Source organism: Sus scrofa, chromosome 15 (assembly GCF_000003025.6).
Source record: "Sus scrofa isolate TJ Tabasco breed Duroc chromosome 15, Sscrofa11.1, whole genome shotgun sequence".
Classification (NCBI taxonomy): Eukaryota; Metazoa; Chordata; class Mammalia; order Artiodactyla; family Suidae; genus Sus; species Sus scrofa.
This window is the reverse complement of record NC_010457.5, coordinates 9,765,263-9,789,517: the sequence shown is the minus strand read 5'-3', so window position 1 is coordinate 9,789,517 and position 24,255 is coordinate 9,765,263. Positions and strand designations below refer to the sequence as shown.

At 34.5% G+C, this 24,255-nt stretch overlaps 1 protein-coding gene and 1 pseudogene across 1 annotated transcript in view; one reads left to right on the top strand and one right to left on the bottom strand.

The window, feature by feature from the left end:
* The window catches only part of LRP1B (LDL receptor related protein 1B), a 1,887,165-nt gene that overhangs the window by 1,710,452 nt on the left and 152,458 nt on the right, over nt 1-24,255 (bottom strand).
* LOC110256980 overlaps nt 15,210-24,255 on the top strand; it is a 33,262-nt pseudogene continuing 24,216 nt past the window's right edge.

The following is a 24,255-nucleotide window of genomic DNA, read 5'->3' as shown; positions in this document are numbered from 1 at the left end:
AATAGATGAATGGATTAAGAAGATGTAGTATATATACACAATGGAATACTACTTGGCCATAAAACGAACAAAATGATGCCATTTGTGGCAACATGGATGGAACTAGAGACTCTCATACTAAGTGAAGTAAGTCAGAAAGAGAAAGACAAATAATATGATATCACATATCTAGAATCTAATACATGGCACAAATGAACCTATCTACAGAAAAGAAACAAGTTAATTGACATGGAGAACAGACTTGTGGTTGCCAGTGGAGAGGGGGAGGGAGTGGGATAGCCTGGGAGTTTGGAGTTAATAGATACAAACCATTGCATTTGGAGTGGAAAAGCCATGAGATCCTGCTGTAAAGCACAGGGAATGATAGCTAACCACTTGTAATGAAATATGATGGAGAATAATGTAGAAAAAGAATATAATATGTGGAGTTCCCATTGTGGCTCAGCGGTAATGAAGCTGACTAGTATCCATGAGGATGCAGGTTCCATCCCTGGCCTTGCTTAGTGGGTTAAGGATCTGGCGTTGCCTTGAGCTGTGGTATAGGTCACAGATGCGGCTGGTGTTGCTATGGCTGTGGCATAGGCCAGCAGCTGCAGCTCCAATTTAACCCCTAGTCTAGGAACTGACATTTGCTGTGGGTGCGGCTCTTAAAAAAGGACAAAAAAAAAAAAAAAAAAAAGAATGTGTATATATAGGTATAATTGGGTCACTTTGCTGTACAGCAGAAATTGACAGACCATTGTAAGTCAACAACAACAAAAAAAGAAATACCCTCGGCTAAGTGGTCCATTTCCCTCCCACTTGAGATACACACCCCTCATTCTTTGACTATGATTCCAATGCTATGGCTCTCTGACAGCATCGAGAATGAAAGCCTCCACTCTCACTGTTCACAGATTACCTGCCTCTCAATTTTAACTATGGAATTGATCAATGATATGGCATTGATTTGCAGGAGACAGATACACTGGTGAGAGTATGTTGAAAAAAAGTACTTGTTAAAGTACAGGCGTAATAAAAGAGATAACCTATTAAGATTTCATTGATGCAGGTCATACTTCATGTACAACCACAAAATAACCATCATTCTAACTTTCACTTTAGCAATTTTTCTTAAAGTAAAACAACTTCTAAAAAGATTAATGACAGTAGCCTGATGACAGTAGCCTGTGACCTCTGCCATCCAACATAGGGAGCTTATCCATGAGTATTTCAATCTCAAGTCTGACACACTGAACAGCTTCAAAATTTTTCACTCATGAGGTATAGGGTTATAGCTCCTTCCGAGAGGCCAGTCATTTATTTGACACTTCAGGGGTGAATTAGCAATTGAACTAAGTAGCTTTTTAATTGTGGGCAAAATATCTCTTTAAGTATCTCCCCGATCGACAGAACCACTTGCCCACACTCTAACATTGGCATGCTGACTTTGTTCAGAAGGCAGTCCTGCTGCATTAGAGGAGGCAGCTGGGTGGCACAGTAAATGTGTCATTTGCTATTTAACATCTCTGTGACCTGGATTTAAATTTGCAGTGGCACAAAATGCAACCTCAGTTCTCTCAGAAGGCTATTAAGTCTTTCGCAGTAAGCCTTGTCAAGAATCTAAAACACTAAAGGGTTCTTTGCGTCCCAACACCCACTCTTGCTTGCAAAGATGCCAAAGTAGTTTATTTCTCTTAAAGGGACTGTTTATAGGGAAAAGGCTGGGCTTGCCTAATCAGCTGATGTGAATACATATTGTTGTTTATATTTTTAAAAATCTATCGACTGTGCTTCAGCCAGGATCCCAGGAAGAATATAACTGTCCTGTGGATGATTTTTAATCAAGCGGCTTTTCAAGAACATAAGTTTTGATTTGTTCGTCTGCAGGGTAAAATCAGAATAAAATGAAAGGCTTTAAAATAGATGTGCTTCTTTTTCTAAAAGCGGCATTACCTACATTCTGCTGTACAACATTGTTCTTTCTGTTATATCTGAAAGTCAGAATGAATTGCAGCTGTACTTTTGTACATTCAGACTAGTGCAAAACCCAGCTTTTCATTAAATTAATTCTAACTGTATTTTTGCTTAAATGTTCCATTTTATGACTTCCTGCATACAAGGAAAAAACTGCCTTGTTGATTTTTCTTGAATTGAAAACTTAATGTCTCCTTTATTTTATTCCCCGATCTTCCAACAATCCACTCTAATTTGTTGAATTTATACCAACAAGGGATCAATAAGTAAATTAATCAGGTTTACTCACCACCTAGCTTTAACAGCAAAGCCCTCAAGCACAACTTTTGCAGTTGCACCTTCCTTTGCTTGGTCTTTCACTAGGATACCAGCCTCTTATTTGAAGCTGAAGAGACTATCATTTACTGAAAACAAAGTGCCTGTTTACTATAGCAGACAAGGTACTAAGGTCATTTGTGTTTCTAATGACCACAAATAAGTTTGTTATTCATTAAGTATGTCATTCAGAATGGTGGCAACCTTTTCCTTTTGCCTTACTAGTATGTCAAGCCAGAACTGCCCAAAGCCAGGACTTGCATCCATTGACAGAATTTACTCACATACTAATATTATCACATACTAATGAGATGATGAGCTACGCCAACACCACCACCATCACTTGCTGCTACTATGTATACATAAGGTGGCAATCTGGTCACTATTTTAATACATATATTGGAATCATTTAAGGGCCTTTTTAAAAATAGGGATTTCTGTACTGCACAGCATTCTATTGGATCAAAATCTCAAAACCAGTGCTGTCCAAAAGAAATATAATGTGAAACATGTAGGTAATTTTAAATTTTCTGAAAGCCACACTAAGAAAAGGAAAAAGAAATAGGTAAGATTAATTATAAAACAGTTTTTTAACACAATATATTCAAAATATTACCATTGCAACACACAATTAATATTTAAATATTACTAATGTGAGATTGTGCAAGTCTTGTAATGTTTTTGGAAGCTGGTGTGCATTTCACAACTACAGCCTATCTCGGTTACGAACAGGCATATATGAAGTTCTCCATAGACACTTGTGGCTCATAGCTCACAGCACAGAAAGAGGATCTCTGGAATCTGCAATTTAAGTAACCAAGTTGCTACTAAAGCAGACAGTCATTGAGTACTATCTGAGGAAATTGTACTAAGTGTTTTAAAGTACATAAAGGGGTGAAGAAGTAGATTTTTCTCCCAAGTTCATTTCCAGTGGAGACACTTGCAAAAATAAGTATAGCACAGGTTGAAAGTGACACATGCAATCAGAGATCCAGGAACACTTGTGGGATTTCATAGGAAAGAGAGAATTTTAACTGTGGGAATAAAAAAAAAATGGAATAAATAAGAGAATATGGAAGGGATAATATCTACTTTGGGTATGATGAAGACATGGGATTCAATGACGTTAACTGATTTTTCTAAAGTCCTGCAGCTAATTGGTAGCAAAGTCTATCCAAGTTCTTCTAAAGCTTCCTAGCCCCAGCCACCAAACAGGAGATCTACAGATAATCAGAATCCATGAAAAAACGGAGGCTCTTACTCATTCATATTCATACGTCCTCTTTTCGATTCTTATTTACTTCTTTTCCCAATTCAAATATGTTTTAACTCTCAGGAAGATTATTCTTAAAATGATATATTATCAAAAATTTGCAGATTTTTAATTATTGGTGTATCTCATTATTTCTCAGTATAAAGATTTTCTTCAAAGTTTCTCTTTTCTAACCTGTGCATTTAATCCCTACCTCTCTTCCTATTTATTTGGTAAAACTGTAACACTGTTATGTAGAATTATATTATCATGATATATCATCATTAGAGTATTACAATTCTCCACTTAATTTGTACTCTGTAGATATGGAAAAATATTTAAAATATTTGTAGTTCCAAACATTAAGTAAAAGGCTGAAGAATCTTTACAATAATATAAAGACCATAGGTAGATACATAAAATTTATTAAGGCTTAAAACTATTTAAGGAACACTTTGAAATTTATCCTATTTAATTAATGGTTAAATTGAAAGATCTTTCAATAATAACTTGAATCAGCTCAGCTTATTATTAAATTTAAGCTCAAATTCCCAATTAAAAGTGGTTCATGAAGTGAAAATATGATTAAGTATACATACTAAAGCAGCATAATTTAAATTCTTAATTTAGTTATTTCATGATGTATAGCAAAATGCAGCATTTGAAGTAATTATTTATAAGATTACTTGGAGAAAATTATGAGCCAACCAAGATGTAATGTGGTCAATGTGGTCAAGCTAAACTTAAATGAATGTTTTTTAACTTGTAATCATTTTTTTTAATGAGTCATTAGAAAATATGAACTCTTGGCTCATTGTGTTAGATTCTGCCCTTAGATGCTTTATGTTTTTGATGTAGAGAAAATAGTTCACAGTCTTCAACTATTTTTCTTTTTCGGTTTTGACTCTTGCAAGGTTATCCAACCTTTTGATAGGACAAAAGGTTGCCTAATGGGTTCAAAACCAGAATGTACATAATATTTTCCTTTTAAAAATATCTACCAAGGTGGTTTCATTTTGTTTTAAGCAGTCTTATCCTTTGTAGGTCTTATGGCTTTTGATAGTTTTAATTGACCTGAGTCAAGAGCTCAACAAAATACATTTTAAGTTAAAATTTATAATCATTTTTTATAACAGAAGGAAAGTAAGATGCACACTATCCTACTTTTATTGAGTTTTCCATTAACCTGAGAGTGGCATCCTCTATCCTTTGTATGAAGGATAGTAGTGGAAAACGGTAGGAAGAAAAGAATGGGAAAAACTGGAAATCATCCAGCTCTTCTTAGTTTATACCAATAATGAGATATGAAATGGTGAAATTTCTAAGAGTATAGAAAATTCCAATATTTACAAGAAACTATAATCTTTATTCTTAAAATACCAATATTTAATTTTTTGTTTTATGTCTTAAAAAATAATTTAGATATCCCTTGTCATTTAATAGATGAAATCACCCTTTGAGACTCTAACCCCTTTGAGACTCTAACATGGCCAAGGTTCTCAAAAGTTAGATGGAGGTAAAGAATATAATGACATTTATATGTCTAGGCTCAACTTTGGCATTGCGTTTATGAATGGAAAAAAAAAATTGACTTAACGTGGCATTTTTCCAGATGCTTTAAAGTAGATTTATCAACAGAGGTTGTTCATAATACTTTTGCTATTTTACAGATCTTTAGTAGAGGATGGTTAACTGCCTTAGAAGCAGGTTAAAAAGTAATTTCACTGATGCATGAAATTGCTGATACACAACTTTTAACTTACAAAAATTTCACTATATATGTTCACACTAATAGTTTTCTCTGTAGAAAGGCACAGCTTATTTGTTGAGTACAATTCATAGTTCACTCTGTACTAATAAGGTTATCAACATTCTGCTACATTCAACAATACTTGGCATAGATGATACGATTACCTAATAACCATAGAGTCAAAATATTTTCAAGAAAGCATATGTGGGGGAATAATACATCAAAGTTTTTCTTTCTTTCTTTCTTTCTTTCTTTCTTTCTTTCTCTCTTTCTTTCTTTCTTTTTTTTCTTTTGTCTTTTGCCATTTCTTGGGCCACTCCTGTGGCATATGGAGGTTCCCAGGCTAGGGGTCCAATCGGAGCTGTAGCCACCGGCCTACACCAGAGCCACAGCAACTCAGGATCCGAGCTGCATCTGCAACCTACACCACAGCTCAAGCAAGGCCAGGGACCTATCCCGCAACCTCATGGTTCCGTTAACCACTGCGCCACAACAGGAAATCTGAAAGTTTCATTAAACACAGATACATTTCATTTCAGATGTAAAACATTTTAACACACCTCAAAAAATATAGGCTTATTTTTGTCAAATCACCTTCTTCCCAAAATAGTTTTATAATTTGCTAGGAAATACTTGTTGTCAACGTAGACATATTCACATTCACTGAGGATGTTTTAGGATTAGATTGTGCAAGCATTCATTTCAGCCAACAGTGGTGCCATTATCCAAAGGATCTCAAGTCTCCTACAGGAAGTTGCTAAGAGTGCAGCTGCCTATACTGTGTTTTATCTGAGACCAAAAGAATAATTGAAAAGTCCAATATATGTGTACCCCATAAAACTATATTTTGAGACATTCAACTACACTAAAAAAAGGCTAAGTAAAGATTACCAGTAAAAAATCCAATAATTTATTACCATATATTAAATTATAAACTAAAATAATTAGATCAAGATGATTGCTATATATGCTACATGGGCATGTGAATGACATAGCCTTACATATTTCCATTAAAACATATTTCCACTATCTATCCCTCCTTCCTCCTCATGACATGATAGTTGGGCAGACTATGGTAAATTTTTCTTCACAGTTTTTTAGGAACTATTATATATTCATTCTCCATATTCCCTTCAGTAAGTGGAATAGTATTCTATGAAGCAGTGGCTTTCCAACAAGTCATTGCGGAAAAAACACAAAGATGGATATATTATTCAATCTGAAATATATTTTTTAATCATTAGAAATTATGTTAAGTTAAAGTGACCTTTGATAATACAGAAATGTTTTTCTATCTAAAAACATAGATTAAAGGACTGGTATAACATTTATACACTGAACAAGATATTGTTAAATATTTTCCAAGCAGTAGGCATGTAGAATATAATTTTGGATAGAATAATTTTCATCTACTTGAACTCTGTAATTTACCATGGATGACAGGGATGTAGGTAATATCTTTTCTTCTTACTTCTCTATGTAGGTGTGAGGGGCTTCAATACAGTAATTTCAGTTGTGTGTTTTAATGATACCTGAAAATAATCATCTGATAATCTGTACATGCTATTTTTGACCTACCTAAAATAAGATATCAAAGTAAGAAAATCCTATTATTTTTTTAGTGCAAAGCTTTGGACAACTTGCAGAAGATACTATTATAATTATTGAGAGAAAATTGATTTAAGCTAATTGTTGGAATATTAACATGCTAAAACTGTTGAATAGAGAAGAATGACTATATCGTGTAATCAATTTGGCTAATTCCACCAAGTTGCATCCTTATAGGCCCAGACTGTTTTAAATCAACACTTACACACAGAGCTCTTACTTGCTGAGACAACTGTTTTTCAAATTAGTATATCTAATATATTTTATTAAGGAAATAAGGAAAATAGGTAAGTGGAATGAGTATTTTATTCATCATTTCACTAATTTCACTCACCAATTATTTTAGCACTTATAGCATACGGCAGGAAATAAAACAGGAAAAATTCTTTTTGCTTCCATAAAACTTAAAATTTACCAGAGGAAAAGAGAGTAAGCAGACACCATATAAAATACCCGGGAGTGTTAAGTGCTGTGAAGAGAAATAACGCAAGTTGAGTAATCAGAAGGGAATTGTCCCCTACTTTAGAAAGAGTTGTCATCTTCTCTGAAAAATGACTATTGAACAAGCACCTGGAACAAAGGGCTAGTGTGACTGAAGAAGAGAGCTGGAGGGAAGTTACAAGTGATAAGGTCAAGCAAGGAGCAAGGGTCAGCCCATGTAGCATCTAGTAGACCAGGTACAGACTTCATTTTATTTATTTTATTATTATTATTTTTTTTTTATGGCTGCGCCTATGGCATATGGATGTCCCTGGGCCAGGGATTGAATCTGAGCTGCAGCTGTGACCTAAGTCACAGCTACAACAATGCTGGATCTTTAACCCACTGTGCTGGGCCAGGGATTGAACCTGTACCTCTGCAATGACCTGAGCAACTGCAGTTGGATTATTAACCTAATGTGCCACAGTGGGAACTCCTACAGACTTCACTTCAAAGAAGTGAAATAGAAAGTAATCAAATAAGAATTCAATTTCACGGATGATACATTATATCCTGAGATTGTCTCTACCAGGAACATCTACTCATCTACAAACTTCCCTACCTATTCTGCCCCAGCATGACCTAGGAATCTCTCTTAGGAGGATGCTAGTATCCTTGTTCTACTAGTAAAATTCTGCAAAAGTCTTTTATACAGATGTTCAAAGGCCTTGAAGTATTTCTGACCCCTCTATGTTTCTGTACTACTGTCAGACTGTAACAGCTCCCCAGACATCATTCAAGTGGAAGATCCATTCTAACCCATTTATACCCAAGTCTTTTGGACACATTCGCTTTCTATGTCCCCCGGTCTATATTAGGTAGGAGGCAAAGAAAAATACTCTGTACTACATTCAGAGGAAGGAAGGTGTGAGCTTCCGTACTCTTGCTAAATCAGTGTCCCCAGGGCAGGCCAATTGTACTTTCCTCCGTAATGCCCACAGACAATTGTGCCAACTCCATCTATTACATTGATCTTGTCCTGCTCTTGGAAGATGACTGACTTATATCTAGTTGCCACCCCCTTTTACCTCCTGAAACTGCCTGAAACTGGCCCTGTGTTGATCCATATGTGTAGATTTCCTTGTCTTCTCATTATCTATTTTAGGGCTCAAACTTCTTCCCTTACTGCTTCCTATTTCCTTTCAATTCAAGGTGTTCAGATTAGTCCACTGTACACAAAAATATATAGTTTACTTCCTGATAGTTAAGCAATTTCTCCAAGTTACTTAACATTGGTCAACTCAGTAAATCCTAAATGTCTTCTTAAAAGTGGGGATATCTTCTAATGTCATAATAACAGGGATTAATGGAGGGAGGGAAATAACTGAAATAAAAATATCAACGGGAATGCAACATTTCATCTCATTCAATTTATTCAAATATAAAGGTAAAGTTATTTCCATATTTATTTTTTAAGAAATGTAAATTTAAAGATTATAGATAACATAGTAAAAGAACACAGATTTTTCCATGTTTCCATGGGAAAGGGGTATTTAAACAATTGGTAAGGGATGAAAAAACCCATGAAATAAATAGTGAATTTATTCATATATAATAATGCAGTGCCAGTTGGGTTTTTATGGTGATTTACAACACCTCTTGCTAAAAAGAGAATATGGATGCACAGGTCATTTTTTAAATATGAACTGACATGCTACATATAGAAATGATATTTACTATAAACCTTAACTCATGCAATTGAGTACATCCCTTTAATTATAATTGTTTGGCCACAAAAATAAAGAATAAATTATGTGAGATTCCATGTCTAATATTTTAAATCTCCATGAATGTTTTAATGTAGTAAATTTTAACATATTATGTATTTTTTACATTAGCCTAAAAAATCACAAGAACAAAAACAAGAACAAAAATGTATTTTACTGTCCAATTAACAAATTTAGTTGCTTATCCTGTCAGTCAGTGAATTATAATGCATTAGACATAAATCAGTGAGAAAGTGGTACTTAAACCTGAACCTTGTAATCAGAGCTACAAATTTTGGCAGCAGGCCACATAATCCAACACTAAATGTGCAGCATTATTTTATTCCACTAAACATATTAACAAAATGTACAACTGTTTTAACTTGGTGGATGATCTAACAACATCTCGGCAAAAAGCCTTTGTCCATTTTTTACACAAGTGCCTTTTCCTTGATGATAAATGTATTTTGTAATTTTCATGATAAATCAATGGGAGAAATTAACTGTGCCCTTCTAATGCTTTATAATTTTTAATATCACTGCTTTGGAAATGCCAACCATAAAGTGAGATCTTTGTATATATTGTGCCTGAATTTCTGTATTATTTTTGCTTATTATCCCCAATCCTGGCTAATTTGTCCTTTTTAAGTCTACAGGCTTTATGGCGCATGAAAAAAATGTAAAATAAGATATTTACCTACAACATGATTTTGATTGCTTTAGATGACTCATTTATCCTGACATGTATTTCTATTCTAGGTGCAGAGTACATGAATAAAAAGTGAGTTCCCAAAAATATAGAAATATTTTAAGTGCAAATAAATGATACAGTCACATAGAATTGAGATTATATTTAACACAAGCTTCTACTTAAGTAAATGCCTTTACCTTTTCCATTTTCTGTAAATGCTCTGTGTAGGTCACTATTTATGTCAGTCTCACTTTGGCTTGGTGTTAGGCTACACAAATTCACCTTAATTGTTCACTATGTTATTTTCAACACCACTACTTGAACATTTTCCAGAGCTGCTTAATCTCTACTGCATTATTAATAGGTTCTCAAAAATGGGACCTCAATGTTTCAATCAATCTCGATTCCCTACCCTTCCAAAATTATCACTGTCACTTTACTTTTTTTCATTTTTTTCTCGATCCCACAGGTATGCATGTTCTATACCTTTATCCTGTTCCTCCTAAAATGTGTCTAAATTTTGGTCTACAAGTCACTATTTCTATATAGCAACTGGTAAATTAATCCTAAACCTCTTCTATTGGTTTTATCACTCTACTAATTCTGTTTATTCAGATCCCAAGCGGCCTTGAAGGTTTTTGGTTTTGTTTAATAAGTTTTTAATGAAATGATCTGTATTTCCAGCCAGTTGTTATTGAAACACAATCTTTCTTGATTATCATAACTTTACCAAATGATGTTTATTATCTTTTCACTAAATCCATTTTTATTTTATCCTTCCTTCCCTCCTTCCTTTCATCTTTTTTTTTTATATAATTTTTTTTTATTTTCCCACTGTACAGCAAGGGGGTCAGGTTATCCTTACATGTATACATTACAATTACATTTTTTCCCCCACCCTTTCATCTGTTGCAACATGAGTATCTAGACAAAGTTCTCAATGCTATTCAGCAGGATCTCCTTGTAAATCTATTCTAAGTTGTGTCTGATAAGCCCAAGCTCCCTTTCGTCTTTCTTTCTTCCTTCTTCCTTCCTTACTAATGTCCGTACCTGGGGAATATGGAAGTTCCCAGTGTAAGGGGTTGAATCCCAGCCACAGCTTCAACCTTCGCTGGAGCAGCAGCAATGCCAGATCCTTTAACCCACTGCACCAGGCCAGGATCAAACCCATGCTTCCACAGTGGCCTAAGCTCCTGCAGGTGGATTCTTAACTCACTGTGCCACAGAAGGAACTCCCATTTTTATTGACTTCTTTACCTTTGAAAATGACTTCATAACTGACCCAAATCAACTTTCATAATAATTGAATGATAATCAGCTTCTCCTGTCATTGACCAACCATGGCAAGTCACCGAGTTCTGCCTTCCACAATTCTTGGATTTCTGCTCTTCTGTCTAATATAATAGACACTCGCTACTCCCATCAAGTCATAAGAGCTTTCTAAGGAGTGTATAAACTTCCTGCACTTTCTCTACTTCAATCTAGGCTTCTCTCCCCAACCATGAGCTATAAATTCCAGCCATGCTAATCTGCTATTCCCTGGTCCCAATCACTAACAGGATCCTCTCAGCCTTTCAGCACATTTTTGTTTATTTATTTATTTATTTATCTTTTTACTGCAGTCTATTCCTCGTGGGACAGCTCTCCCTATACTCTACCTTCAGGGCTCTTACCCATCCAAATCACTTCATTCTCAGTTTTCTCAGTTCAAAATTTTATGTGATCTTTGTTTGTGTGTTCTTTGTTGCCCTTCAGTACATTAAAAAAATCTTCCTTAAAGCTCTTATCACAGCTATCCCTTCTATACTTAGTTTTATGTCTCACTAATAAATGTATGTAAATACATATAACATATATAGCAAAGTACCTTATCATACTGCAAACTCAAAGCAATAAACAGGCTGATCAAATTTGAAAAAAAAATACCATAAATACTATTATTCCATTCTATACTGACTAGGTCTTCTTCATCACCTTTAGCCTTTTCCTTGCAATGTTGTCTGCAGTACAGTTCCTATCTCCAAAGAGAACAAAGAAAGAAGAGAAAGTGCAACTAAATCAAAGAGTCCTCAGCCAAGAAAGCAGTCAGTCCCTCATGGAAATTACAAATAATTCTGTTTATCTGTGACCACAGTCCTCCTCTGCTCTTGAAAATATAGCTCCAGATTTGGATGATGTTTAAATAAAGAAAAAGGAAAATCAGGAAATCTAGTTGGTCAATCACATTATAATTACCTTGGTTTATGAAAATCTCATGCTAGGTAAAATGTCTATATTGCTATTTGTGCTGGACTCATAGAGGCTGATATAAGAGCCAAGTTTCTGAAAACCTGAATTGAAACCAAAAAGCTACCAATTATTGAAAAATAAAACAATTTTTTTTAGTTTTATTGAAGTATAGTTAATTTACAAGGCTGTGATAATTTCTGCTGTACAACAAAGCGACCCAGTCATCATATACACATATCCATTCTCTCTCAGATTCTTTTTAAACAAATTTTAAAATAATTAAAAAAAAAAACCTTCTCTATGACTTATTTATCTGAATGACTGAACCCAGTATCTGGGCAGACAATGCATTGTAAATATCAGAGGAGAAAGGCCTTAGCTTGCAACTGACAATTCAGAAATTTTAAAGTCCCAAAATCCCTTTGAGCAGGGAGACTGCACAGCTGTCCAATAAACTGAGATATGGTAAAACATCTCAAATATCAACTTTGTGGCTCTTAACTGATATTTCACACATGTATTCTTGGGGTAATTGAGAAGGATATGCTCACTGGTGAATTCAAAATGAATAAAATATCCTTGAAAATAGTATTCCCTTAAGGTTACACAGATAAAAAAGTTTCTTATATTACGGAAGCTCCCTTTCGCCTCCATAAAAGACACCTTGTCCTGAGGACATCCTTGTCTTCATATACCCTTTGTTTTAGGCCATCTGTTCCTAGTTTGATAATGACTTAGCTTGTTCAACATCAGGGCCTTTCCTAATGTGGAGGTGACCCGCTTTTATTTAATTTTGAATTTAGCTTCTATTCATTTTATGATCGTATTCTATTTTGGTAATTATGTACAGGCACCCAGAGGGTTTTTGCCGATGGTAACATTAAAAATTAATAAGTGAATGAATTGGTATGATGATTTATATTACAGAGAGCCCAAAAGGCATCAGTAAAAGATGTTGTTTGGACTTAGCATCAGTAAAAATGTTATAACACATAGCCATAGTTATTATCTTTAATATAAATTTTTACATTTTTCCCTTTTCTTCCTCTAGCCTCTCTTTCCTCCTTCCCTCTCAAAATTATTTCATATATTTACTGAACCCTGCACAGTTCTACTTTTGGAACTAACAATCTGTCAGTGCCATTCATTTTTCTGGCTAGAAATTATAGGAGCCACTCTTCACCCCTTATACTCATCTATCCCTATTGCTGTCCTTCCTTCTTTAAAATTTAAATAATCCCTTCACTTTTCCTTTTCATTCACACCATCATCATAATTGATTCAGATTTATTAAAATGAGAAAATTAAGCTGGTGGAAATATTCTCGTGTTTTCATGCCTAGACTTACTCATTTAGTATGTATAGCGTGATGATTGCAATTATCTAAACAAATGAATGTGAATCAGTCTCCCAATACAAACTATTCTTGAATAGTGACAGTGTACAGTAGTTTTATTTAGAATGCATATGATAATCATCAAGATTTTACCACAAATGAATGTTTTATGAGTTCGATTTTTAAAGATTTTTTTTAAAGTATGTGTTCACTGATTCAGATTAAGGAACTAAATGTTTGGACCAAGTAAAGTTTTATGTAATTGTTTTATTATTACATAGACATATCATCTACTAAGTAATTCTTTTCAAATTAGCAGAAATAGTTTAAAAACTGATTATTTATACTATTTACTCTCCTCACTCCTTTTAAAAAATGTAACATCTACTACAGAAATTTCTAAGTATTTGCTAAGGACACTTTCTTTCAATTCTATGTCAAATGAAGCAGAAATTTCCAGGTGTTATTTTCAAATTCTGTATTTTCAAAGTTAGGCGCTGATGACTAATTAAATCCACACGCAGGTGAATGCAGGTGCAGAAAATTGTGCCTGCAATTAATCACACCTGTGAAATATTTAGCCTATGAGACAAAAGCTGGGCTTTTAAAATGTTTGTTCTGAGCTTACTTACCTTGAAGCAAAAAGTTTCCAGATTCATCTTTTTAAAAATTTCATGTTTCAACAGAAAATTGTATCCTGTTTTGTTTCTGTTTAATATTATAATTTATAAGAAATTTAGTGTTTGAATCCAACTTGAATCCACTAAAGTATCAATATTTAGCTCTGATAAAAAGATATTCCCTTTATAATTTTAATAATCGATTTTTTCTTGCTTTTTTTTTTTTTTTTTTTGTCTTTTTCCCTTTTCTAGGGCCGCTCCCACAGCATATGGAGGTTCCCAGGCTAGGGGTCCAATCGGAGCTGTAGCTGCTGGCCAATGCCAGAGCCACAGCAATGCAGGATCTGAGCCACCACTCGACCTGCACCACAGCTCATGGCAACGCCCGATCCTTAACCCACTGAGCAAGGCCAGGGATCGAACCTGCAACCTCATGGTTTCTAGTCGGATTTGTTAACCACTGTGCCATGATGGGAACTCCAACAATTTTTTTCTACCTTCAGGTAGATAAATCCTCATAGGCTAATAAATTTAATCGATTTTTTTTTTCTTTTTTAGGGCCACACCCATGCCATTTGGAGGTTTCCAGGCTAGGGGTATAAATCAGAGCTACAGGTGCCAGCCTACACCATAGCCATAGCAATGCCAGATCTGAACCGCATCTGTGACCTACACTACAGCTCACAGCAATACCGGATTCTTAACTCACTAAGTGAGGCCAGGGATTGAACCCACAATTTCATGGTTCCTAGTTGGATTTGTTTCTGCTGTGCCATGACAGAAACACCAGTTTAATTGAATTTTTAATCAAAGAAATATTTAAATGACTATTTTTACAATTCACAAATTGCAGATGTATCATTATGCTAAAGATATTTCTCATCTTTTAAATTATGTATACTTCTTTAAACTTCATATTGTATCTATTTGGTAGGGATCTATTAATAGACTTCATTGATTTACAAATCCCTGAAAGAAACAGCAAATTCTTTTCTAAATATGGTTGGAATTTACATATGAAAAGAACACTTGTTAATAGCCTAATATCATGCTTAGTTTGTATCTTTTTAAATCTATAAATGAGTGTAATATAATGTGTTTTCGTAACTTCCTATCGATTAAAATCTATGTCAATGCCAAATGAAAAATAAAGAAATTTTAGCCTCAAGAAACTGGGTGTTTGGCTACTTTTTATTGATTAACAATTAAAAATGACATGAATTCAGTAGCAGTATTTTTGAGAATAATAAGTAGGACGACTTTTGTCCAGAGGTATATGTCATGTGTATATAACTATGTAAAATACATAGTATCTCATGGATCAAAAGGAAAAGTAAAGCAGATTTTATTATTCTTTTCCTCATAGTTACATTTGTTTTGCATTTATTCACACTTAACCTATGACTATCAATACTCTACAACATTCTAGGCGCTAAGATAGCCACTGGGGATGCAAAAACGATCCAGATACTGACGCCTACTTCAAGGAGTTCTTATCTGAGTTAGACTCATGCCATAAGAAAATTACAAAATAGCTGAATTGTGTATTAAATGAATGTTGGTGCAACACAATATAAAATCCAAGATTAGGGAGATAATAATACTTTTATAAAGTTTTAAGTAAATATTGTCATAGAGTCTTCAATTATTTAAACATTACGAACTACATTAATACTTAATAAATCACTCAATGATACATTTGTTCTAAGGATGTAAATAACTCTACTAATATTTTAAGAATATCAAATTATCCTTTATAAAACTGTATTCACATCAGTTGAAACACACTTTGTCAATCATCTCTCAAAAATATGTTCTAGAAGCTGCAACTCCCACAGCGGAAGAGGTGCGACTTCTGACTGGTTATGTCCATGAACAATATGTTGGACCCACGGAGCCCAACAAAGTGCTGAGGTACAAGGCCCCGCCGAGCGAGTGTAACCCAGTATTGGATGACCTAACACTGGAGTACATGAAACTGCTTGCCATGATCTTAAGCGTGTGTGGCCTCATGCTCAAGCCACAGTGGTGCACTTGGGTTGCTGTCTACTGCTTCTTCATTAGCTTTGCCAACTCCCAGAGCCCTAAGGACACTAAGCAGATGATGAGTAGCTTCCTGCTGCCCATCTCTGCTTGATAGGTAATGTCCTATCTGCAGAACCCTCAGCCCATGATGCCCCCCCATGATGTCAGCTTAGATGGGTCCCATCCTGGCCCCCTCTATCCACCTTGCCCTAGGCTGCTCCGACTCCAGCCCTCCAGTGCAGTCCTGAGCTTCCCTAGGTGGGGTAGTGGAGGGAACCTGGCTCTGTCCCTGGGATCCCACTTCTGCTGGGGCAGAGAGGGGAATCTCCTAGGCCGACCTCCTCCTGCCTGCCTTCCCCACCCTGCCTGCTGGGCAAGATACTGTCCATGTTTCTATGTGTATCCACTCATTTTCATGTTGAAACCAGTTAATAATAAAGTTTTGCATTCTGGGAAGAAATTATCTAATTTGACTTTCCACCCTTTCCCTAGAATGTCCTAGTTACGCCTTGATAGGTAAATTTTCATTGAGAAACATGGATCAATTATACTCAAGTTACTACTTAGAAGAAGATACAAACAGACTCTCAACACATATCATTGAACAAAATCTGTGGAACATTATATTCAAAAACTTTCTTATGAAATTGGAAAGGGCTGACTGAAACACTATATACCCAGAATAGGCTAAGTACTAAGCTTCTTTCTTGGCTGTCCTGTTGCAGCTCTGAGCCCCTCCATCAGTTGATATCCCAAATTCTATGTCAGGCTGGAGTGGGAATGACAAAAAGATAGTGAATACCACCTGTTAATTCCTCTCTCTGTGCCTCATATTATTCTCAACTAGTGTCAGAGATCAAAGGTCTAAGAATTTGATTCATGAGGATTTAATGTTTCTAGTGAATAATTGCAAAGATAGTAATGCATAATAGGCCTCTAACTTTTTGAGTTTTCAGAAAGCCTATTCTAAGTTAAACACAACAGCCTCTGGTTGCTGAGAACATGTGCTTGAAGCAAGCGGGAGACAGTAGGCTGGGGCCAGAAAATGAATGTCAGCACATTATTAAGATAACGTATTTAAATATAAACACACTTTATGTGGAAAAATACAGGAAGGATAAAATTTTAAAATATTCTACTTGAAAAACTAGCCTCCTGCATTATTTGGTGGTTCTGTGGATAAATAAACCTGAACCAATATCAATCATTTTCAAAGGAAAAAGAATGACATCTAGCCTAACAACTAGTTTTGCAATTTTACAACCAATGCAATTTGAAATGGCAGCAATATTAAGCCCTGACTATTAATGACAGCAGTTCTGCTGAGTGTTACTAGAGTGAAGATTTGATCGGTAAATAAATTCAAATTATTTGCATTCAGTTTACTCAGACTGCCCATAATTTGTTTCCCCCCTTATACATACTTAGTATTGAATGTTATGTTGCAGATATATCCAAAGCTTTTTTCATTTTATTTTGATGTGATGTATCATATTTCATCACATCTCATTATAATGTGATTCAAGCTAATGTCTTGTGACATTGCATCATGTGCTCTATACCTACACAGGTATTAACTTCACCTATAAGAATTAAATTAGAAACATTTGGCATATAGCTGGTCATATTTTTTTGATTACTGATTGAATTTGACTAATAGACAAACAGCTATATCCGATCCTGGTCACTTACTGTGAAGTTCCTGACCAAAATGGCCTCTTGTTCTAGGAAAATTTACATGTAGTAAAATTTCATTTTCTTTCTAAAGGAAACAGTTGTGTTTAAGTGTATGTCCATTCATATTTTTTGTCTTCACGGATTTAGCTAAAGTTCTAAGGTTTCTTTGCCTGCTGGTTAGTAAAGTAACCCTTGCCTTCTCCATAAAAAGAGGAAGACAATCATTATCTTTTAAGACTCTGCGTCTGGTCTCAATTTTCAGCAGATCTCAATTCAGGCAAAGCAACAGAACAGACCATATAAATGTACTAAAGGAAGAGAGACCATAGGGTAGCATGCTCTAATTCTTTTTATTCCTTTCTCTCCTTTTAGTGTCTTAGGGATGCTGCAGCTGTACCGCATTAACACAGTTCATTGACCCACTTTCAAAGCTTTGGAGTAGGTGGCTATTTTGTCTTTTTCTCTGCATCTATACCAGTTGACTCTGAGTCCTGAGAGCGACCAGGCTTTAAACTGTGGTGAGCTGAGATTATTCTGAGTATCTTCAGCAATGACGAAATAGAGCCAGATCTCTTTGGCCTCCTGAAGGCATTAGACAATCTCTGAGGCATTCAACTGTTAAGACCTTAGTCTAGGAAACCTGTAAAGTTTTCACAAGTCAAGTTTTTGAAGTATTTTTATTCTCTTTTCCTTGAGTCAGGATATAATGCAGTCAATATTCCATGTAAAATCCACTCATTATTCTGTTATATTTATGCAAGGCTTTTTAAAGCTGAAATATTTACTACATTAACGTTTGAGGAATGCTAAAAATTAACATAGTGGTCTAAAAAAGTTAAAGCCTATTTTACAAATTTTAATTTACTCCTATTATTTTTAGGCTCTAAAATGTCTCATTTATTAAGTTAGAAATAAAATATTACTTAACAATTCTTTTGCTCAATTGTTCTTATTTCTCTTGCATCTGCTTTGGTTCAGATAAATGAAAACTATTAAGCTTTATGTAGGGATAATTTTTGATTGACAACCTTATCACCTAAGACAACTTGAACAAAAGCTGGTGAAAAATTAAATGCAAAAATATATATTAAAATTTTGTGAAGTGTGAATAGGTATCATGAAAATAAGTCCAAAAGTTTGGAAAATGCTAAATTAATGAATTCATTGCAGTTTTTCATTTCCTGTTTTATCGGGAGTAGGTATTAGTTTTATCAATACCTTTCTATTCATTTATTCATTATTCAAATCACACACTTGTGCAAACCAAGGAAACTTCTAGGTCAGCAATAAATAAGTCACCTGCAAAGAGCTCTCTGCACTAGTGGAGTGCATAAGCCCAAGAATCTGGTCAGGACAGTGAAAATAAACTTAGCAGAACCAACAACTCCCTCCAACACAAAGGGTGTATGCTGTATTTATGTTACATAAAATAACGATATGTATATTTTCACCACAACTTTCTGTGTTCTGACCAGACCAGACAAAGCTTTAGGTATTCTGTGTCCAGGACTTCATTGTACAAATCATAGGAATGAGTGAAAGAACTGAGAGCCGTCCAGACAGGTTGGATTAATTTGCATTAGGAAGGGGAGCTGGTTAATAGTGGGAAGGACATGTATGTGAAAGAACAGGAGGTAAAACTCAAGAACCAATGGGGACAAAGTTAGCAAAAATATTTTAGGGATTTCATAAAATAAGAACATAAAGATATTGCAATGAGTGTTATGTTCTGAAAATAGAGAATGGGAGCTAAAATGAGGAGAGACAATTTAAAGAAGGCAAGCTGTGCATTACAAATGAAATCCCCAAAGACATCACTTTTTAAAACATTTTTGAATGTTGAAATATTCTGAATTAATTATTTTAATCTTGCATAATGCTTAGATGGGACCACCTAGCAGCTCGGTAGTAAAAAGTTACACCAAGTTTCAGCATTTTTATTATTTCCTTACTATACTTAATTTAGCATATTTAAAAATTAACTTTAAGAATTTATTTTTAACCTCTCAGAGCAGAATTAACATCATTTGAAAATTTAAAATCGCATTCCTATCATAAAATTATTTAATAGGTTATGATATTCATTTATGTGTTTCAAACTCTATAATCTATATTGCTAAACCATTATATTGAAAGTGGCTCCTTCATTTTAAATATTTTTTTTAAATTATTGCTATTCTAAACATCTTCTGATATTGTGTTGTTGACTATTCTGGATGTTTCTTAAACAATCAATATCAAATATCATTTTGAGTTTAACACAAATAGGTCTCAAAGAATAACTATAAGTGTACAAGAACAAAGAATATCAAATTACTATCAACTGTCAAATCAAACAATATTTTATGTGAAGTAAAGAATAGTATTTTTTCAACCTTAGCATCATACCAGGATGCACTGTTTCTATTGTATGTGGTTCCTAAAGTCTAATTTTAAAATATTCATTATTTCCAATATTTTTATTGCCACATCAATCATAAACTATATTGTGTAAGAGAATTACATATATGCTATGTATTTTCCATATTGTAATATTTGTAAAATTGCAGCATATACTGTCTACAGAAAATATCACTTGAAAAACTTTTTAGAGATATTTAAAATTATATTTTAAAACGAGTATTAGTGTATTACTATGCTGTTACTTTATTATCATCTCAGCTATTTCTTTTCAGTATTAATATAAGTTTTACAGTTGTGATGTGAATAGTACTAAACAAACTTATCTCCTTATCTCTTTTCTAAAATTATATTTCTGAAAAACACAACTTCTATGCCTAATTGGGTCATCAGGGATCACTGCCAATTACTAAAAAAATCCAATGTGATTTTCCTCATCAATTTTCAGTAAATTATGTTGGAATGCACAAGGAAAACTAAGCAATTTGTGAATTTCATTTGCATTACAATAGCATTTGGGGGCAATTTCTCTACATAATTCTTGGGAAATTCACATTATTTTCCTCAAAGTCTCAAACAAGGAGGTGCGGATAGGATAAGTAATTTGAATTCCATTTAACAATGCGTCTAAAAAAATACAGTTCACCAAATAAAAAAGATTAAATTGGGAGGAATCACTTTATAGATAATTTAAAAATCTTCTAATGTGCTTTTAAATGAAAATTTTATTGAAAAGTATGAAAATACCTGGTAGGTTAATCATAGAGGTGATAGAGGCCTTCAGAACCATTGACAAAGGCAACTGATATAACATACATTTCAAAATACCAATGAGATGAAGTTGTGTGGACTACAAATGTGTAGAACGGTTGTAAAACTATCCTGTGTCTGATAAAGGATCACCACCATTTTTCATTAATGCTAGCTAATTTGTTTCAGAATTATACATTGCTTTTTGTTGCTATTATTTTATATTTGTATTTTTTGATTTTGTGGTGTGGCAGTAGGGGATACATATGCATATGTATGATTTTGTGTGCCTACTTTTCTTCTAACATTAGAGGAAACTGGGAAAGAACAGGGAATACAAAAACCAAAAGAAAGTGATTTTTTTCTGGTAAGTCATAAAAGGCCAATTTTGTAAACTGAATGAAGATTAAAGGAACAGAAAACAGGCAAACCAATGGGATGAACTTTTTGATTCTTAAAAAAGATGGTTTAAGGTCTAAGAGAGTCACAAAGTTAAAATCAATTATATCTGTGAAGTAGTTATTTTTTAGGTTACTAATTATGAAGTAATAAGAATAGATTTTACCTCAATGGATAAAATTAAATATCCGTAGTTGATTCCACCTAGGCATTTATTTCTCTTTAAATATTGCCCAAAATTGTCTGTTAGCGCACAGTTATTGATTAATCATAGTATCCCTCAGTTAGAAGAAAGCATAGAGTTAGAAATTTGTAAAAGAAAACCAAGAAATAAATTCTTCAAAATTTCCTAATAGATTGAAATGTAATCTCTGCCTGAACAAAAACAGAGATTTGGAAACATTATATTACATTAATGCAAAATCTATATACAAGTAATTTCCACCCATTTGTCACATTTTATTTATTTACTTATTTTTGCCTGTGCCTGTGGCATGCAGAAGTTCACAGGCCAGGGACTGCACTTGAGCCACAACAGGACTTGAGCCACAGCAGTGACAATGCTGGATCCTTAACTGCTAGACCACCAGGGAACTCCATTTGTCACATTTTAGGTGTTAGAAATTACAAAGATAGGAGAATCCCATTTTCTTGATAGACATACAAAATGTTGAAAACTTATAATGCCCCTTTTCAGATTTCTCTGAGCCAGGATAAGAACCCTTGTTTGCTTCTATTTGTCTTCATATTCAATATCCTTTTCAGTTCTCTTGAGTATTTCCTCTCAAATTAATCAATGGTTCCCTTTAAATTACATGTTGAGAAATACAACACTCATTTATATTTGAGTGATAAAGATGAGAATATTCCATAAGAATCATTCTCACTTGCTTGGGTGAAGTTATTGGTAAAATACAGATGTTAAAGTAAAAAAAAAAAAAAAAACTACCTCAGAATGGCTCACCAAATTGCATCAAAAGAAAAAAAAAATTACACCTGAAGTATGAGCCATGCAAATCCAAGCTTAAAAAATGACAGTGATCATCATGCCCATTATCAGAAGAATATTAATTTTTTTTTCTTTCATTTTTTGCTTGCTAGGGCTGCACCTGTGGCATATGGAAGTTCCCAGGCTAGGGGTTGAATTGGAGCTACAGCCACTGGCCTAGGCCCAGCCGCAACGATGTGGGATGGAGCTGTGTCTGCAACCTATACCACAGCTCAGGGCAACACCAGATCCCCAATCCACCAAGTGAGGCCAGGGATCGAACCCGCATCCTCATGGATCCCAGTTGGGTTCCTCAGCTGCTGAGCCATGAAAGGAACTCCCAGAAGAATATTAATTTTGACATGATTTTCCAGTTCTTATAATTGGGTTTTATTTTGTCATTTGTGTTCTTCCATGTGACCTCATTAACATATTTTCAAAAAAGGAATAACAGATAAAACCTCTTTATATTTGAGGTCACCTTGCATAGCTGAAACAATAGTCCAAATCACTGAACATCTAAAAATATCCCCTCTCTACTATAAATGAGACAAATGGGAGCATCACCATTTATAGAATCTGAGACAGAGGCTGGGTTTCATATTGCTGAGTTACTAGAAAGTGTCCTTGAGTGATCAGGAATGATACTTATTTCCTAGCAAACAGGCAATAAACTAGTAAAAGTGTCCCTGGCATGCAGCAACTAGAACAAAAGGGAAGAGCATGGAGAATATTCACTTTTTAGTGGGAAAGCTTATTGTGTAGCTACCCAGTGTTACTATACAAAGTCTTGGAAAGTTTTGTACAATAATGTGAGTTTAAAGTCCTTACAGTCCTATTTTTCTAAAACAGTGTAAGAAAATCACCAATTGTCATCAATATAGAAATTAAAACAAATACATTTGTATTTGTTGTATTTTTTGTTCCCTGATGGCCTAATGGTTAAAGATTCAATGCTGTCATTGCTGTGGCATAGGCTTGATCCCTGGCCCAGGAACTTCTGCATGCCATAGGCATGACCAAAAAATAAAATAAAAAAATATATATACAAATTATCCGCACCATCTTTCATATAATTTCACAATGAACTGTAATTATGCCCCTCACCTCCTCATCTCAACTGCCTTGTTGAAAGCTTGCTTCTGACATTAAGTACAGAAAATGAAGCAATTATTCTGAGAATAAATTATTAGGAAGAAAAAGAGATTATGGGTTCCAGAATTAAGAACAACAAACCTGATGAGAGCATAAGAAAGACAAACCTATAGACCAACACTACCAGATAGAACTTTCTGGCTGATTCAAATGTTCTGTGATCAATAGATAAATTAGTGATTTGCTACATGTGGCTATAGAAAACCAAAATATCTTTAGTATGACTGAGGACTTGTTAATTTTACTTAATTTTAATTGAAATGGGCTTGTCTAGCTAGAGACAACTATACTAAACTACGTAGCTATCACTATGTTTATTTTTATAGTTCACTTGTTTGGAATTCAGTATATATTTGAAAGACTAATAGACTGGTGATACTAGTTACCCAACTAGATAATATAAGCAGACATCATAAAAAGCACATATTTATTCAAATAAATGACTATGACAAAAATTGTCTATCAAAAATTTTACTCTCTCTTCATGATAAGAATTAATGCTGGCAAATGAGTGCTCAACCACAGACTGTATTTCAAGTTTCCTTTGTATCTAGGTGAGTAATTCTCAGGAAGAGAATAGGAACAAAAGCCTCTTCTGTCTGTCTCTTCTGGATCAAGGTGATTAAGAAGCAGGTGTGCCTTCACCCTCTTTTCCCCTTTCCTCTGTATCTTTGTTTGATGCCTCCCCCTCCTCCAGGGAGATCATGGAAGTCCTACTTTGGAAAAAGCAGAATTTCCATTCTCCTGGGTCCCTGAATGACTGCATGGAGCAAAGTCCTCTCAGAGCTCCAATAACCCAAAATACTTATGTTAGAATGTTACCAGGCCAAGTAAATTTGTTTTGTATTATACTCCTAAATATTAGAATTTCGTAATAGTAGCTAGCCTTTTTCTGATTAATAAAGAACTCCTCCACAG